This window comes from Gymnodraco acuticeps, unplaced genomic scaffold (assembly GCF_902827175.1).
Source record: "Gymnodraco acuticeps unplaced genomic scaffold, fGymAcu1.1, whole genome shotgun sequence".
NCBI lineage: Eukaryota > Metazoa > Chordata > Actinopteri > Perciformes > Bathydraconidae > Gymnodraco > Gymnodraco acuticeps.
Genome location: NW_022990277.1, coordinates 80455 through 93104, shown reverse-complemented (window position 1 = coordinate 93104; position 12650 = coordinate 80455). Strand labels below are relative to the sequence as shown.

At 41.6% G+C, this 12650-nt stretch overlaps 1 long non-coding RNA gene across 1 annotated transcript; it reads left to right on the top strand.

Moving 5' to 3' along the window:
* Positions 1-5907: 5907 nt before the first annotated feature.
* On the top strand, positions 5908-7316 carry LOC117549632. Its single transcript, XR_004569509.1, has 2 exons — positions 5908-6021; positions 6455-7316. It is a non-coding gene; the product is annotated as an uncharacterized LOC117549632 (long non-coding RNA).
* The last annotated feature ends 5334 nt before the right edge of the window (positions 7317-12650 follow it).

Genomic DNA, 12650 nt, shown 5'->3' with positions numbered 1-12650 from the left:
ACTGCTGTTGGGTGCATAAGCACACACAACAGTCAGAGTTTTCCCCCCCATAACCCGCAGGCGTAGGGAGGCGACCCTCTCGTCCACTGGGGTAAACTCCAACAACGAAGCACCTAACCGGGGACTTGTGAGTATCCCCACACCCGCCCGGCGCCTCACACCTTGAGCAACTCCGGAGAAGAATAGAGTCCAACCCCTATCCAGAAGTAAGGTTCCAGAGCCGACGCTGTGCGTAGAGGTGAGCCCAACCAGATCCAACTGGTAACGCTCCACCTCCCGCACAAGCTCCGGCTCCTTCCCCCCCAGAGAGGTGACGTTCCACGTCCCCAAAGCCAGCTTCTGTCGCCCGGGTCTGGTCCGTCGAGACCCTCCGCTTTCACTGCCACCCTTCTGGCAGCGCACCCGACCCCATTGATGTTTCCCGTAGGTGGTGGGCCCGCGGGACGGAGAAGCGGAGGTGTTGCCCACGTTGCCTTTTCGGGCTGGGCCCGGCCGGGCTCCGTGGCAAGCCCGGCCACCAGACGCTCGCCGACGAGTCCTCCTTCTGGGCCTGGCTCCAGAAGGGGACCCCGGGCTTCCTCCGGGCCGGGTATCCTCACTTCTTGTATCGTCTTTCATGAGGTCTTTTGAACTGAAGCTTAAGATAAGATATACTTTATTGATCTCAAGTTGGAACATTTGCGTTACATCAGCATGTGTAACAGTTAAATATGCAGTGGTGTTTATTTGTAAATCATTTAGTATAATCACACAAATTCTGTGTTTTATATTCAACAATTCTGTGTTCTTTATTTATTGATTGTTCAATACCTGACAAGGCCGGAGATGAAATATCTACATACATCTTATAAGAGTATAATACATGATGTATAATATCAGTTAAAATAAGTGCTTCAACATAGTTAACATTGCTGGAGGTACGCACAAATATTGATAGATGTCTTGTAATGCACTATTGAGGAACCTGCGACCCAAGTTTTTCATTCAATGCATAACTACACCATAGTTGTGTAGGCCTATATGATATGTCAATAAACCTTAGAAAACCTTGAAATCTTGAAAGGGATGTGCAAAATAGTCATTATATACAGTCTTTAATGAACTATTAGTAGAGAATAACGAGTAATGAATATACTTTATAGGGATCCTATTAATATCTAATAATACAAATAATGAAATTCAATAACATGCTTTAACCACTAGGTGTCCCTTTATATCAGCTGTGCACCTTTATGGTGTAAATACAGCCTATCTACCAATTGGATCAAATATAAAAGTCAGCCGAATTAGTGTTGATACTGCAACGAGACGTATTGTGTGAAAAGAAATGTAAGATGTTGTTTAATGGCTGATATATTTATGATCCACGTCACGTTTTCAGTTCCTCATGTTTGTCTAGAAGTCTTCTCATCAGGGCTCTATAAATACAGAACTACGGCAGATATGTAATATTTAATGCAGCTGAACCGTGTATTACAATGGCGGTATGTGATGACTTCCAAAGAGAAAAGCAAGCACATTCGGAATAAAGTATTATTGTATTTGTTTTCAATGTTTTCGGTCTGTTTCCGGTATTTGTTAATGACGATGTGCTGTGAGATGTGAGACTGGAATTGCATAGGGGAAAATAACGTAGGCTATCTTTAGATGCGGATTTTGTTAAACTAATATGTTTGCGCTGTGGACCAACACTATACATTGACGGGGAAGGGGGTAGCAATAAAGATAACACCATTAAACAGTTACACAACATAACAGAAATAATATCGATAGCAGCGTTCCTAGCAACCACCTTGGTAACAATGAAAACGTTATGGACGCAATTTCCTGAAGTAATCTTCGTAATAACTAGCAAACTAAAGATCATGTGCATCCACTGCACACATAATCTGAAATAACAACTCATATTTCTCGCATCAAATGACATCAAAACGCATTTTAATGGCCAAACTAAATTTAAAATAGGTATTTTCCATCGAGAATAAAACGATGTTCGGCCATGTTTTTTTTTTCTTCAGGGAGAAATTTGAAGATCACGTGACGTCAAACAGAGCACATGGTGTAGTCCAAACGATAGCTGGGGATTCTGGGTAGTGTAGTGTCTTCTGCCATCCTTTACTCCGAAAAAACATTTGTTTCTCCGAATCGAAGGGGAAAAATACAAAAGCATTGCACACAATTTAAACCAATCAATGTTGTGTAATTAACAAGGATAATCTGGTGTTTTTTAGTCGATGAGTAGTGCAGATATCACTGTAAAATCAATCGACAGTAAGGGGAATACTTACTTCCGGGTGTACAATTCTCCGTTATCCAATGAGAATGGACGCTCACATTGCCTTTAAGGGCAGCCGACACAAACGAATGCCGTGCTTCCATGAGCGTCTATAGAAGCATATGGACATCCCGGAAAGCTGAAAATGGACGCTAAGGGCCCCCCCCCTTGCGTTGAAAATGGACGCTAAGGCCCCCCCCCTTGCGTTGGAAAAAGCCGACAGGGAACTTGACATAACGTCAACATAGGCCGACCTGGGAGTGAGGATGTGTTGGTTTATTCGCCTGCGTATCGACCCCGTGCGTCAGAGGAGACGCATGGTGTACATTCCTCCTTCCGTGGGTTTGGATTGAACCCACTGGAAAAATCTCCACGTCAGTGGGCGTGCCCCTGAGCAGAGTGACGTCACACACCGCAGTGTTCACAGACGCATCTCTCGCAGGCTGAGGAACGTGCATGCCGCAGGCAGTGGGGGGACAGTGGCTGAGTCACATGTCTCTCCATATAAACGTGCTGGAATTACTCTCCATATGGAAAGTGCTCCAGCACTTCGCCCCGTTGCTGTACAAACAACATGTGTTGATTCGAACAGACAACAAAGCAGCGGCGGCCTACATAAATCGCCAGGGAGGTGTTCGATCAGCGCAGCTGCTGAACACACATCCTACACAGCCAGATGGACAGCGTTCCGTTTGGTGTGTAGGGAAAATCCTGGACCCCGTTGGGCCCCCTGCCTCGTGCTGTCGTTCCTGTTGCTGGACAGGAATTGGCTTATAGCACGGTCAAAACATATGCTGCTGCCATTTCATCTTGCCACGTAGAGTGGTGTCAGCACGGTGTGTAGTCACCCTCTGACGAAACGTTTTCTACGGGGAGCACAGAGACTCAGACCTGTGTCACGCGCTTTGGCGCCTCAATGGGTTTTGGCTTTAGTGTTACGCGCACTGAGTAAAGCTCCATTTGAACCTTTAGATCAGGTTCCCCTGAAGTTCTTGTCAGCCAAAGTAGCTCTGCTATTGGCTCTGACATCAGCTAAAAGGGTGAGTGATTGGTCTGCTCTCTCGGTGGCTCCGTCATGTCTCCAGATCCAAGGAGATGGCAGTTCAGCTGTTTTGCGCCCTAACCCGGCTTTTATGCCAAAGGTGATCACAAGCTCTTTTAGATCGAGAGTGATAACTTTGGATGGTTTCTTTCCTCCTCCTCACACATCAGAGGAAGAAGCCACATCTCATCTCCTCCGTCCCGTGCGCGCGCTGGCATGCTATATTGCACGCACGGCTGCCTTACGCAAATCCCAGCGTCTGTTTGTGCATTACTGAGAGCGCTCAATAGGGCAGCCTCTGTCGGCACAGCGCCTGTCACACTGGCTGTGTGAGGCTGTGTCATAGGTGTATGTCTCCTCTGGGGTGGATCCCCCGGAAAACATCAAAGCGCACAGCACCAGAGGATTTCCCTCCTCTACGGCGTTGCACGGAGGAATGACAGTGGAAGACATTTGCACTGCTGCATCTTGGTCTTCACCCTGTTCTTTTATTCGTTTGTATTTGAGGGATGTCTCCCATTCATCTCTGACACATTCAGTACTGAGTGTCCTGTCAGAGTGAGTAATGTCGGGGACTCAACTGCGTGCCCTCTCTCCTGCCTGTCGGCACTTAGAGAGCTGCCCTTTTCCCCCCTCTCTTGATCGTTTTAACAAGTGGGACTTTTTTTTTTTTTTTTTAATGCTACATTTCCATGGACTGATGCTCCATTACGCATGGCGCAATGGACATGGGTTATTAATTGAGTAGGTGTGTTTTGTACTTCTGGTAACGGACGGACCAGTGGGGCGTAGACTACATCCTGCTTCGCCCTTAACCCAATAGTGATAGCCTTGGAGGGCGAAGCCTTATACTCATAGAAGCTGGGTTACGTATTGTAACCCAGCTTCTATGAGTATAGGCGCAGCCCTCTAAGGTTCGGGCCCACTGGCTCAGCGAATAGCTGAAGAAAAGCTGTTTGTGTGGGAGTGGATTGTCGGGACTACTTTCTATTTATACGGAAGTGAGCCCCACGTCATAGGTGGGCGTGGATTAAGTCTGTCAGTGCTGCACACGTGCTGTGGGATTACCCAATAGCGATAGCCTTAGAGGGCTGCGCCTATCTCATAGAAGCTGGGTTACAGTACGTAACCCCAGTTTTTCAGTAAAATAGTAAAAAACAAAACTCTGAAGACATACTCGCACAATCTGTGTAAGATTTAAGCATTTTCAGACACATGGCAACCCTCACATTAATAATAATAAACGTTATTTATACCTTTCATGCAACATTCAGCCCAAAGAGCTTTACAGAGACAACACAAAGAGTGAGGGACATTATTAACAACAAGTTATAAACAAACAAAGGGTTATTTCATTTAATTTGTTCCGTTCATGGTATGCAAACTTCATGTATAATTAATTGTTAACAAAACTTGTCTCTGTAAACACACCGTTAACCGAAAAGGAGCAGGGAGAAGAAGATAATCTCATATGACACGCCCCTTTCTAAAAAAAATAGAAATAGATGGTCTGTCCTTCATATTTCTTTTACAATGCAATACAATGACCCCAACATAAAAACATGGGTCTTTAATCTACTTTAAAAGCTCCAATGGGAAGCTGCTCCATAGAAACAGAAAGCAGCCTCCCCAGATCTCTGTGAATATAAGGTTACACTGAACTTCTACTTTGTGTATTCATACAGCACATTTCAACACAAGGCACCTCAAAGGGCTTTATAAAAGAAAGACATTAAGAAACACATTATAACATGTCATTTAAAACCAGTCATTACAGAGCAAAGAGAATCAAATAAACACAACACATGAATAACACAGGTTTAAAAGACATGAGTAAAGGTTACAGAGCAGGGTGAGGTACGAGTAGAAGAATTAGAGGATGAAACCCATGCACACACAGGGAGTTGAACCTCTGCACTTAACCCATCTTAGTACTGGGAGCAGTGGGCAGCTTGCAGCCTTGCTCAAGGGCACCTCGGCAGTGACCAGGAGGGGAACACCTCTCCTACAGAATCAGTGAATGAAATGAACTCAGAGTGAAATCCCAGATCAGATCAGAGGGTCTTCTCCATGTTGTCTTCAGCGATCGTTTGTTCTGTTAAAAGTCTCCTTGTCTCTTGTCTTGGTATCTGTCTGTGTTCATGTTGCACGTGGAGCTGCTGTGAGGATATTTGGAAATAATCATTTGATTATATTGGCAATATATTACATTCTCAAAGGTTTATTTCTCATGTCTTCTACGTTTATAGGATTATTTAATGACATGGCACTTCATGATAACAGATCAATTACAGATTGCAGAACCTTTCTGATGTTTTGGTGGAAATTAAGTTATTGATTGCAAAAATCACTCTCAGCGTTAATGTGACCAGGGGCCACATCTACCGCTGTGTGGTCTCTCAGGAGGACATCAAGCATCGGGTCTCTGCTCAGACCTTTGGTGAGATGAGTTTTAATTATGAAGTGATGTTAATGGCTCATGTGTAATTGGGTTTAGAATATGTAGATGTCCTTAGTGATGTTGTGCTGTCAGTCCTGAACATTTCAAGTTACATTTATATTTTTCAATGATGTTTTTCAGAGGACAGCTCAGGGACCATGCTTATTGTTGGCATCACTTCATTCGTTTTGGGAGCTGTAAATCTTGCTGCAGTTCTGGCTTTGCTTGTATTTGCAAAGTGCATCAAAATACTCCACAATAAAGGTGAGTTAAAAACATAATTTGTATTTATTTTTAATTAGCAGACACCAGAGTGTTGTCTCTGTGTCTTCTCAGATGTGCTTCATTGTGTTAGTGTTTACATCAGGTTGATTTATTGACCCCACAAACATCAATATATAAACGATGATACCATACGACTGAATGTGTGATTAATTTACAGCAGTGAAAATAGAGAACTACCTGAATGAGAAGTGAACATAGTATAAATAAAAGTATCAGTCAGACTGCAGATGAGAGTCTGATGGTCCTCAGGGTTCATCTGTCAATCACACATTCATTCCTGCTGAAGAACATTCAGTCAATAACTAACACACACTACCAACATGGACATGTTTGGTTTGGGTTATAAATAACATTTCTGGGTTGTATCAAAGTTGACTTTATGTAATATATGTTTTTATCTTCTCTGCTGCAGATTCTGCTCTGAAGGGAGAAGAGGAGATCAACCTACCGTCTAACGGGACAAACGATCCTGATAAAGATGCTTCAAAGCTGCCACTGCAGTCAGCTGAGTGTTAGCGTTACATCTGATGAAAAGGTGTGTGAACAACCTGAGTTTCCTGAGTGAGAGGACATTCAGGTCCTCACCTGGTGCAGACCTTCAAAAGCCTTTCTGAGGGGCCAGTTAGAATAAGGTTGATGTTAAACAAGAGTTACTCCAGGTGAAAAACCGTAACCTCTTTTCCACACAGCATTGTTTTGTATACCGAGTGATCAAAGCTATGAAATGTAGTTTAGCCATCAAGTGTGTGTCATTCTGGATTTGTTATTTGACTGATGTCCTAATGAATGTATTAAATATACATGTCTGGGGATAATTTAACTGTAAATCATGTCGTTACACACGTTTCTCTCCTCAGTGAGACTTATTGAGGGGATTTCTTTAAGTTGCAGATGAAATATGTGCCTTTTTAATATTCTCAGTTTCTCTTGTCTTTGCTCTCAGCTAATGCTCCTGAACATGTTATCATGTGTTATCTGAGTGTATTATCTGCCAAAAATGAACCTGTTGTAATGCCTGATGCCCGTAATGCCTGATGCCCATCTAAGAAATGCACTTCTGCTTTTGTTAAGAGAACTGAATAGGAATCACTTAACCCTGTACCTGTGTTATATGAGTGCACGTGTGAGTCATGGTTTATTGTACTGTGTTTCTCCGATGCAACACCTGTCTCACTAAAGACTTTACAGACTTCTTAATCTCTTTCATTTTTTGTAAAGCACTTTGAATTGCCTTGTGTTGAAAAGTGCTATATAAATAAACTTGCCTTGCCTTGCCTTGCCTTATAGACACATGTAATGAATTGAATTGAGTTCGGTAAAACACGGTACATCAATAAAAACATTTACATCAAAGTAATTGACTGTTTTTCAGTAATGTAGTCAAAACAAAACTCTGAAGACATACTCGCACGATCTGTGTAAAGATGTAAGCGTTTTGAGACACATGGCAACCCTCACTAATAATACACTTTATTTATACCTTTCATGCAACATGCAGCCCAAAGAGCTTTACAGAGACGACACAAAGAGTGAGGGACATTATTAACAACAAGTTATAAACAAACAAAGGGTTATATTTCATTTTGTTCCGTTCATGGTATGCAAAACTTCATGTATAATAATAAACATAACATGTCTGTAAACACCCCGTTAACCGAAAAGGAGCAGGGAGAAGAAGATAATCTCATATGACACGCCCCTTTCTAAATAAATAGAAATAGATGGTCTGTCCTTCATATTTCTTTTTCACAGCCAAACAGTATCTTAGGAGAATAAGAGAAACACAAGAAATACTTAACGGAAAGAAACAACACACCAACACTGAAACCTCACATGTAAGGGAAAGGAAAAGTGCAACACCCTCACCTGAGTCCTGCTGGAGGAGACGGCGGAGAGCGGCGCATCATAATAATAACAATGGGACCTGTAAATAAAGAACAGACATCACATCAAACATGTACCGAAGCAGGACCAGAGTACATCGACTTCTTCACATTCTGCTTCATATAGTCCCATTATTCTTAATTTATACAATTCCTTTAACTGAAAAATACAGTTTGATATCACAGAGCCATCAAACATGATCAGTGAGACCAATACAATGACCCCAACATAAAAACATGGGTCTTTAATCTACTTTAAAAGCTCCAATGGGAAGCTGCTCCATAGAAACAGAAAGCAGCCTCCCCAGATCTCTGTGAATATAAGGTTACACTGAACGTCTACTTTGTGTATTCATACAGCACATTTCAACACAAGGCACCTCAAAGGGCTTTATAAAAGAAAGACATTAAGAAACACATTATAACATGTCATTTAAAACCAGTCATTACAAAGCAAAGAGAATCAAATAAACACAACACATGAATAACACAGGTTTAAAAGACATGAGTAAAGGTTACAGAGCAGTGTGAGGTACGAGTAGAAGAATTAGAGGATGAAACCCATGCACACACAGGGAGTTGAACCTCTGCACTTAACCCATCTTAGTACTGGGAGCAGTGGGCAGCTTGCAGCCTTGCTCAAGGGCACCTCGGCAGTGACCAGGAGGGGAACACCTCTCCTACAGAATCAGTGAATGAAATGAACTCAGAGTGAAATCCCAGATCAGATCAGAGGGTCTTCTCCATGTTGTCTTCAGCGATCGTTTGTTCTGTTAAAAGTCTCCTTGTCTCTTGTCTTGGTATCTGTCTGTGTTCATGTTGCACGTGGAGCTGCTGTGAGGATATTTGGAAATAATCATTTGATTATATTGGCAATATATTACATTCTCAAAGGTTTATTTCTCATGTCTTCTACGTTTATAGGATTATTTAATGACATGGCACTTCATGATAACAGATCAATTACAGATTGCAAGATTAAAGAAGCCTTACAGTTTTAGGAATATCTATGAACCTTTCTGATGTTTTGGTGAAACTGTTGTTATTGACATTATGGATTCTTCCTAAATGCAAAAATGTTTGTCAAGGAAAGCTTTAATTGAAATAACGTTATCTTGATAAGTGAAACATATCTTTAGAAATAGATAAATGATAATAATAAATGTTTAGTGACTTTTACAATAATACCAAGCTCTAGTGGTCATTTAAAAATAATAATCTTATATTCAAATGTATACATTAATATATATTCTATTTTTCTGAATGTAATGACTAACAATTACTTTAAGTAATGAGAACTGGCTATTTTACATAAATGCTATTGCTTTTTTTTTTTACTTCTAGTGTTATTTTGAATGCAGGACTTGTACTTGTAACTCAGTATTCTTCTTAGACTGTAGTATTGATGGTTTTACTTCAATACATTAGTACTGAGTACTTCCTCCACCTCTGCTGGCTTCTACAAAGCTGCTGTTAATGATGTTTTCCGTTACAATTGTAGGTTAAATAAATACATTAAAAAAACACACCCACAGTGAGTCACAGGAGAAAACTCAAAACTCCTCCCTTCAGTTTCAGTCAGAAGAAACAGGAAATAGCCTAACGATGTTTACTTCTACATATTTCTGACATTTAACTTCAAATATAGTTATTCACAGTGAGCTAAGTGTACTCTCTGTCAACTAGTGTTGTTCCAGAGGGAACACATGTTTGGTGTCGGTCTTCAGTTTCTCTTCCTGCTGACATGTGGAGTTACACTGGGACAGGAAGACGGTAAGAAGCTGCTCTCAACTGCTTTGTTATGCTAAAGCTAATGCTAACGTTAGCAGCAGAATGCATTGGTTTCAGTCAAGTGGAGCTAACGTTAGCTAACTAGCTTAGTGTTGACCATAGACTGACAAGGTGTTGACGTCTCTCTCATTAATATGATCTTATACCAGTGGCGAGCCGTCAGGGCCCTCTAGGCCCTCTGTGAGGGCCTAAGATATTCTAAAAAAATTATATTTTAAAACATAAAAAAAATAATAGGCCTAATCATTTTTAAATATTATTTTTTATATTTTTTTGTTGTTACATTTTTCATTAGTTTTACCAAAATAACTTGATTTAATTGTATTTAAAATAATATTTCCAAAGAAATAAATCCTTCGAATCTGCCTGTTCAGTTTCTGTTTGAATGTGAAGGGTTTAAAACCGTCTCTGCGAGTTACTGTGAAGACGAGAGAGCTTGTTGGTCCCTCTCTACATTCACAGAGGGCCCAGCTATAGTAAGGCCCAATCCCAAACAACTCCCTCGACCCTACCCCTCCGTGACGGAGTGAACGCCGTCTGTAGCCACACTCGCAGCTCAAGGAGGCTCCCTCCTGTCAGATGGAGGGAGTAAACACAGCAGCAAGCTTTGGGACGGCCTACCCTCTCCGGCAGAAACAGGAAATGCCGTAACTGTGTGTAACAACGGTTTCAAATCAGCATCTCTTAGACCAGGGGTGGGGAACCTTTTTCCTCTCAAGGGCCATTTCAATGTTTTCAACATCCTCCGAGGGCCGTACAAATTATTGACCTCTGCTTAAAAATACTAAAATCTTTCTTTCATGCTGTGTAAAGAAAAAGCATGCATGCATGCACGTCAGCGACGTGCAGTCAGGGGAGGCAGGGGAGGCAGAGCCTCACCTGTCATAATCCAATGTAACGGAAAAACAACTAAAGAAAAACTAAATAGTAATAATAATAAAATGTCTCCACTGATCTGTGTTGTAACTTGTAAATGTGATTTCTGTTTGATTCCAATCGCTTTTTATAGTCAAAATCAGCACATTTGCAGAGCTCCTCCGCTACAACTACGGGTAGCGATGAGAAGTGAGGCAGGGACGAGCTCTGCCTCTCGTAAGCCCGCAGTAACTGGCTGGAGCGCGGGCACTAATTTAACGCGGGCACTTATTTTGTGAGCGCGCTCAAGCCAGTTACTGTGGGGTGAGGTGAGGCACAGATGAGCTCTGCCTCACCTCAGAATGCGTCACCCCACAGAAACTGGCTGGAAAGCGGGCCCTAAGCGCATGCCTGCACCATCTCACTGTATGTCACCAATGTAATGTTTGTAGATCCCTTTATTACATTTATCCTCGCCATCCATAGTCTCTAAATAACTTATTTAACGTGTATGATATTTAGGCTCGCTGGTCTCATCATACAACGGCAATGAAAAAAGCACCAGGGGAGGCAGCCATAACCTCTGCCGCACTGAAGGGGGCGCAAGTGAGCCCACAGGTTCTTGTTGCTACTGTTATTCTACGTAGAGACGGGGTAGACCCGTTCTTATTATACATCCATGGGTAGACCATGGCGGTAGACGCGATGCAAACAACAAACTAGACTTTTGAAACTACAGGAAGATAAGGAGGACTTTTACAAAAAAGTAATAGAGATTGTTGTCCAGAAGGATAGCATGGACTTCATCTTCAAGTCAAGGTAAGACCCCAATTGTAATGAAAATGGGATCTTACTAAGAAAGAACAATCCAATATTTAGATTGTGGGTATCCTTTTGTTGAACGGTCTGTTTAAAATGAATCGAAGCATCAGACTAAAAAAGCTTTTGAAAATAATCGAATATGTCGATTAAGGTCAAAATATGATATTTGTAAATCTGACTCTGAAAGAGTCAGTGCCTCACCAGCCATGAACCTCACCGCACGTCACTGATGCACGTGCACGGTGTGGCATGACCACCCAAACAGAAAGATATGGACACAAGATGTGTGCAAATGTATTTAGTTTCCTATCCATGTGAACATGATTTAAGTGGGGGGGGGGGACCTAACCTCCTCTTGGGGGGTCCGGGCGGGCAAGCTCCCCCGGGAAGATTTTTTTTTAAATGTTGAAGTTAAAAGCATCAATCTGGTGCACTTTGAGAGCAACATTAGTAGATCTATGGATACATCTCTCAACACCCATATGGAACAGAACTGTAAGCAGATTTTCTTTATGGATATTTTACAAATCACTCTCCTTTCAAACTGTATTCTTGTTTATTAATTAAAAAAAAAAAAACTTTTGTTTACTGTCATATAGTATTTTATACCTGTTTACTTTATTCTCTTATTTTTTTATAACTATAATGATCATATAAAGATGTGCCTTTACCTCACTGGTTGGAGAAAAAGCTTCTTATATTCGTTAGCATAGCTAGCTAACCAGATGCTAATAACAACAAAGTTATTGACTGTCTGTATGATCAGTGTGACAGATGAACAGATCGCCACTGGGCTTTCAGCTAAAGACACAGCCACGCAAAAACTGCAGCATGTGTACGGCTCCTTATGGGTACTGCCATTTTTGGAAGTGCCGGAGCGGAGCTGCGTTCTGGTGCTCTCCGTCAGAACTACACCCCTGTCAGACGAGACATATACCACGTGATGACACGTTTGGCGTGTGTTGTGTTCAAGGACCCTGACATTGGCCAGGAAAAACAGGCACTCACTTGTTTAATTATTTTTTAAATCTTTTTTGCGTGTGTTTTGTTAGAAATTAAAATCAATATTTTGATGGCATAATGTACCTTAAATGTACCTTCAGTTTAAATGCTGTTTTATACTGAAAAACCAGAAAATTATTGTGCACAACCAGTTAAGCTTTTATTCTGAAAATCCTTCATCTCCGGTTAGCATGTGGCTAGTTTACCATTTCTTATAGAGGTTAATTTAGTAGCGAAATGACATGGAGTGATGCA